We start from the raw sequence: 7,536 nt of genomic DNA, 5'->3' as shown, positions 1-7,536 counted from the left end.
CGTGGTTACGGGGCGGACTAAGATGTCGATCATGCGACCAGTGAAAGTTACAATATCTACCTACATTTTACAATTAGTTTTAATGATTTATTATAATTTTTAGCTGTTAACGGTATAATCTACCCAGCTTGTGCTCACAGTGTCTTGAGGTCTTGCACCTTGATCTTTTCAGTTCTGTTTTAATAACATGTAAGTAGAACAGGTTCCAGGAGGAACAAGTTCTAACCATCATCTCTATTGAAATTCGGATGTTTTTAAATTTCAATAGCCTCGCGAATCATCTCAGGTAGAAATCGATGTTCTTTGGCAAGGATTTGTGGCATGTCTAGTCACAGATAATGTTCGAAGTAATCTTCAGAATGTTGAGCAACTGTAGACTTCGTAGAGCGTTGGTGTTTTACGTCAGCTATGTTCTTTTACGTGAATCCCTATATTCCTTTTTGATTGGCCGATTGGGAGGGGGATATTAGAGAGGAGGTAGCGATATATCCATGGAGGGCTTTAGAGGAGACAGCCCTGACCACAGCCCCGGTCTCACCAAGGTTTCATATTTTCAACGTCTAACATTCGCGTAAACGTAAGAAATTAAGATTATTTGATTTGATTTATTGAGGATTTTGTCAAAAATAATGTAATGTCAAATAATGTAAATTACAAAATGAAACATATTTTATTTATTTCGTTCGCTTTTGGTGCTTGCTGGGAACAACATTGGCCGAAGGCCGAGCGATGGTTTCGCTGAAAGTGATCGGAGCTGAAGCCGAAGCCGTAGCCTTGGTTGTATACTATTTATTTTTTGTTATTCAGACGCACTAGTACTTAACACTACTATGCAAATTCTGAAAATTATTTATATATTATAATAGGTATTATAATATATAAATAATAAGCATTTTTTACAAATGGTACTTTATCCTGGACAGCGACATCGACGGCTTTTAGCGAATTTATTCCCACAACTATATTAATTGTTAATATTAATATTCGATATAATAATTGAAGTTTCCTGTTTCAGTAAGGATAACACTGTATTTTTTCCTGCCGTTATAAAAACTAAAATGAAGCGCAGAATATTCTTTATCCAACTAATTTCAGGCGTATGACAACACTCCTAGTGATTTTCCGAAACAAGTGTTATCTATTATTATCATTATTTCAATAGATTCATTGCGTCACCTCTTTAGATGGGCGTGTTGCACACTGACTCACATCAGATAAATGATAATGGTTCTTGAGATTTCAAAGCAGCACATTATAATTGCACTAATTGTGATAAGATCAATTTGAGACGCGATTGGTGGATGTTCTCTCCGCTTGTTTTTGCGCTGCCGTCACGCTTCACTAAATATGGACCGATGATGTGAAACACGAATTACTAGTCCTAGTGTGTCGCTTATTATTTACCTTAGGTCTGCACTGAAGTGTGAGAGGAAGAATGTTTTATATTAAAAGACTACTCTGCAAACGTAACCAGATGTTGTGTCGTGTTTGCTGTGTTGAGATCATCGAAATATCTCTATCCCCTATATATATTCCTTACTATCACGGCCGTAATATCATGATGCTCATGGATTTCTAGGTGTTGGGATGTGAACCCTAGACATCAGGTCAATTTCTCGTGAAGTTTGTGAAGATTTTAGAAAGTTGGAAGTGATTGTAGTTAGTTTGAATGGAATTTAGAAATAAGGCTGAACGTGATCACCTAAATATCTCTTTAGTAAAAATTACCTCCCCGACCGAACCGCATACCTATGTCTCAGCAATCCAATGCACTACGCCCTCACAGCTCTCCTCAGTTATATTAATTAATAAAGGAGATGGAAAGTGAGATAAGATTCAAATAAAAAAAAAATTGAACTTAAGTAATATAAAGAGTACTGTAAGTGCAGTATTCAACATGGTATCAAAAGCTCATTAGAAGCTTATTTAAGATACGTTAAGCATAGTTATTAAGTAAGTTTAACATTATGTCTCAGGGCGACGAACGCGGTGGTAGTGCCACGTAGCACATATTAATTCAACATTCTGCGTGATGTTATTACTATTTATTGTCAGTCGTATCGCTTACCATCAGGGGAGCGGCATCCTCGGCTCGTCATCGATTGCAAAAAAGTTGTTTCACATTTTAAGTCGAAACTAATACATATTATTCGCTATATTCAAAGAGGTAGAGTATTTAATTAGTTTCCCTTAAAACATTGACACACCAAAAGATCATCACGTGGTTCTACTTTTCAGCAAATAAAATGCGAAAGATTTACAAAAAAAAAACGTAAACTGTTATGTACTATAGCTTAACTAGAAAAAAAACCTTGTCTTGTGGTAAAATATAGTACTCATTTCTTGAAACTATAACTTCAAAGCAAATAGTAAAAGTGGCGACCCTAATGCACGTATTTTATTGGCCTGATCACGCTACAATCATATTAATATTTACCTACATTACTCAATTTAAATTCGAAAATATTGACATTTTAGTTGACGTTATGTAACATTCCTTTCAGGTACTAACGCTTTACTCATATCTGCCGTCTAACATCTTTTAGTCATTGTGTTCCGGTTTGATGGAAATAATGGCCAGTATAGTTATGAGAATTAACATCTCATGTCTCAAGGTGACAAGCGCTATGCCGTGCAAAGCGAAATTGTACGTGATGATGTTAAGCGAGGTTAGTAAAACTATCAGAAGTCGATTTCCGTAATTTTCACTGTGTAAACCATCCTGGCAATCAGACGTTGCAAATGTTAAAGCTTGTAGGACTTGCAGCAAATAATCGCATGTGTATAGATCTATTTAAATATTACCGCTAGCGAAATGTAAATAAAGGCATATTATATTACTACAATAACTTGCTTATGTAAACTTACCATGACCGTTTCCCGAAGGGCAGTCGAGACGCTTACCATCCTGCGACTGATTTGCTGTTGTTCGATCCCTAAAAAGTAAGAGTAGGTACCTATGCACGTTATTTAATTTTCGAATATTTATTTATTATTGTATACCACCACATCAGTTAATAAAACTAGCACAATTATATAATGTGGTTTTCCGCCTGAAAGTTATAATTTGGTACTATATTATAATCATTGAAATACGCTATCTATATAGATAAGGAGTCTGCCACAATTTAATAAAATTGTAATCTATGAAATAGCTGAACTGATTTTAAGAAGAAATTTGCAGGCCAATAATGGATTTAATGATAGCATAATGAGCTTTGTTTTTCTATAGATAAACATTGGGAACCCTACGGACTGTAATGTTCCTAGCGAGGGCATGTGGTGGAAACACAAAAAAAGTGCGCCGATTTCGTCGAAAATTCTGCACCACGCGAGGCAGCTGTAAGCGCAAGACTTTTTCCAGGGCAGGCTTCTAGGGTCTTCACCACACGCCTTTGCCCTGTCCGACAGCATAACTACGCACATGTAGATAAACTATAGTAGAACCTGTTAAAGTAGGTACTCTAAAAACATGACACAATTTTCAGATACACAATAAGAATATAATGCAACGCATTTGGGAAGAATAATATGACACAATTATCAAATTGTCGTTTAGGCACACAATATGTTGCAAATTTTCCCTTTTCAGACATACAGCTACCTCATGGCTATTAATAACATCAGTAATGTTCCATCAGTCTCACTATTTATACTTTGCATACGGATAAACTATAAAATTATTACAGTTAAAATATTCCATTGTTTGTATTTCAAATTAACTCAAAAGCCACGCCCATAAATGTGGACACATATAAAATGGTACTTTTATCCTGAAAATAAAAACACAGTGTAAACCTCAACCGGGATGAAGTCAGAACGCCAAAAGCCAATAAAACTAGAATATATAACATCAATTAGTTTAATTGGTTCTCTGGATTAAGGAGTCATTTCTTGGAGTTCCTTGGTAACAATTAATATCCCATAGTTAGTGATTACAGCTATTCGTGCAGAACAAACTCTATATGCGTGTCACGCGATGCAATATGATGTATCGCACCGCACGCGACTGTAAGTAGTCACTAGTCATCCTGCAACAGCGAAGAATAATGTCGCATATTATGATCGATGCACGTTATAAAGTGCCCGAATTGTTATTTGTTGTAATTTTAAAAATCCTTTATAAATAAAGTATTCGTTAACATCTATATGATTCCTTGTGAACATTATTATATTCCATGGCCTGTTTAACGGACTCTAAAGGAGGTTATTCTATTCTTTGTATTTTTCATCCTTGCTAACAAAAACAGACCACTACAAACCAAAAGACAATTGAACTTTACACACAGATTATCCAATACAATATGAGATTTTAGTTCTTAACTATATTATAGTTTATGTCGGTAAATACACATGTGTTGTTTAGTGTCAAACTAAATTTCCTAATGAAAACATTAACTAAGTCAATACACAAAAGAAATATTAAGAATAAACCATGGGCAAATTAATTAAAACATGTTGGTTGTTTTCCAAACAAAAAGAAACTAACTATGCAAACAATGCATTTTGTCCTCCTGTGTTAGCATAGAATATCCATAGGGCATTGCAAACAAATCGATATCCAACTACGGTAGCCGCATTCTAAATCCCATTGCCATAAAAAAAATTTATACCTCGGGCAATGCGTATTTAAATTTAAACTTTAAATTCGGTCGGGCACATCCATGAAATCATTATGTATTTTATTTAGCCACGTTTAAAAATTACGACTGGTACTGTTTTATTCGGTAATCTTTCGAGGCATTGTCAATTGGCATAATACCATTAAAGAACAACTAAAGTAGAAAACATAAACACATGTGTAGTATAAAAATAAGTATAAAAATTGAATTTTTAAATTATATGTAACCAAATAAACTCCATATCCAATATAAAAAATTACAACTCGTGAAAACTGCTTAATCCATATTTTCTTCTCTTCACTGTTGAATAGTAGACACGACATAATCGTGAGCATACTACAAAACCCCTTAAATCAGCTATAAAAAAAAACATGAATAATTTCTGTAAAATATAATAAACCCATTTTTGACGTACCCCATTTCGTAAATAAATCACTTACTGACGTCAGAATTAGTGAAAACAAAATGATGTGAAAGTATGTACGTAACAATTCTAAACGATGTTTTTCGAAATGTAGTATACAGCCGAAGCACGAATAATAAAGAATTGCGTCTAGTATTCGTATCGAGTAAGTTAATGTCTGTATATTATGGTCTAAATAGTTTGATTATACACTATACGTTACTTACATAATATTATATTTAAAATTTTTGAGTTTACTGTTACCATAGTTACACGATTTACTATTCAAAATTTATACGCGCCAAATAGGTACCTACTTTCCCGAAGCACTGCCCAAATTTCCATTCAAAATATTACCTAAAAAGAAACATAACGTACATTACAACGAAAAAATTCATGCTAGCTGCTCAGGCTATAGTCCAATTTGTATAAGGTTTTATAGGTCAAAACAGTATCGGCACGCATGCAACTGAATAAAATTTGAATCTTTTGTAGGCCGCCATAATTATATCGGTCATCGAACAACGCAACTATTCTAATCAGTAAACGTGTAAAAAAATGATTATTATGGCTCTATACTGGACATTTAAGATTACAAACCCATCATGCATCCTCGTAGTCGGTAATTTTCGGCCACGGCGGACCATCTCGACGGAGATCAGCCAAGTGTGCACTATAACGCAGGAGATATAGTGTGTGCGCAATACACAGATGCACTCTCTATTCTTTCACTCTCATAGCCTGGTGAGACGGCAATCCGACATGACTGGAGAGGGATCAGGCGCGGGACCAACGGCTTCTTGACTCTAAGGCAGGGGACTGCCCGCCGTTAGTGCATTTTGTGCGTCTTTAGCATGTGCTAAAGATGTTGACAACAATGTTGTTGTGTCCATCAGGAAGGGCGGCGGTGTAGAAGGTAGGCCTTATGATGCTATTGTCGCTCGTTTTAAAAGCAAACCTCTATTGTAGCCAGCTAATGAACTCCATAAAAATACAGTAATCTTAAAAAAAGCTATGCATACTGATTTATTTATATCATGAAGGCAACATGATGGATAAGGCCGTTAAATGTTATATTTTAAACATGAATTTTCTGTATGTTGTGGTTTTAGAGTTATTTTTGAAGCGACATCTCGACAAACTGCCGACAAGCAAATAACTAAAGCATCTAAGGGCCAACAGCGCAAACCAGGAAAAAAAATAATTTTGAGTAATTGTAAAATATAGATAGATATTATTACTCTGACTTCTGGCACGACAAACACCTCAGCCCCCTATGTGAACATGGAGGTTGCAGACTTCGGAACATTAAAATAATAAAATAAAAGACCGCATAAAGTAGATTTATTTCAATGTGTGACGTTCGCGTAAATACAAGAAATCATTACTTTATAGAGAGATTTCGTTATATCAATCTATATATATAAAAATGAATGCCTATTTCCCTTGGTCACGCCATCACGCGTGAACTGCTGGACCGATTTCACTATTTTTTTGTTGTGTTTGTCATTTTCAGGAGAGGGTACTCATTTCACAATTAGAAAATTAAAGAAAACTTAACAAAAATATTAATTTTATATAACTGTAAATTGTTTGAAATAACTGTCAGCGATTGACAGAAGGCGCGCTGCAAATTCATAGTTAAGACAGGACAACGTCTGTCGGGTTATCTAGTTATACTATAAAGTGCAGGGAAAAATGTAATAGAAATCACTTTTTTCAAAAAACACAAAACGAATATGAATTTAAAATATTCAAAATTAAATTTGATAAGCATAGTTAAATATTCGCGACTTTTGTGTTATGCTCATATTTTTTTTATTATTTTATCTCTGCTTAAATGTATTGTATGTACTATGTTGAGGGATCACCTTTATTAAACAACTAGCCTTTCCTCACAGCGCGGCGTCGCCCGCGTGGAAGAGTTTTCCGAGATAAAAATCTGCAGTTTTCCCGAGACACAAAGTAGGCTATGTCCTTCCCAGGGTCTCAAACTATCTCTTTACCAAATTTTATCTAAATTCGTTGGATAGTTTTTAAGTTTAACGCGTTCAGGCAGGCAGTCAAATGCATTGCGGACTTTGTTTCATAATATACTAGCTATGCTCGCGGCTACGACCGCGTGGAAATCAATGTGTCACAAAGTTATTGCCGCGAAAATTTTTGTTAGGCATCGACAAATTTCAAATAAGAAAAACAATCATCAAAATCGGTTTACACATTCAAGAGTTCTGAGTTACTTAACATAAAAAAATACATTCGAATTGAAAACCGCCTCCTTTTTTGAAGTCGGTTAAAAATTATTCGTCCGATAGTAATTATTACCTACGCAGTATTGTTTATCGTTTAATTTTCTTTTAAATGTAAGTAGGTAAGCAATTTATATTTGTCTTTCAAGACCAACTTCCCTCTACTGGCGAAGCCTGGATCAAAATAAGTAGTCGTAATCACATGCATCCCATTCAGTTATAAAGGTCACTGTGACTGGAGTCGGCGCCCCTGGCCTGGATA

The 7,536-nt window shown here is 35.1% G+C and overlaps 1 long non-coding RNA gene across 1 annotated transcript; it reads left to right on the top strand.

Annotated features, from left to right (window-relative positions):
• The first annotated feature begins 2,557 nt into the window (after positions 1-2,557).
• On the top strand, positions 2,558-3,866 carry LOC115445038. Its single transcript, XR_003938787.2, has 2 exons — positions 2,558-2,669; positions 3,233-3,866. It is a non-coding gene; the product is annotated as an uncharacterized LOC115445038 (long non-coding RNA).
• The last annotated feature ends 3,670 nt before the right edge of the window (positions 3,867-7,536 follow it).

This window comes from Manduca sexta, chromosome 27 (assembly GCF_014839805.1).
Source record: "Manduca sexta isolate Smith_Timp_Sample1 chromosome 27, JHU_Msex_v1.0, whole genome shotgun sequence".
NCBI lineage: Eukaryota > Metazoa > Arthropoda > Insecta > Lepidoptera > Sphingidae > Manduca > Manduca sexta.
This window is presented reverse-complemented; position numbering and strand designations above follow the sequence as displayed.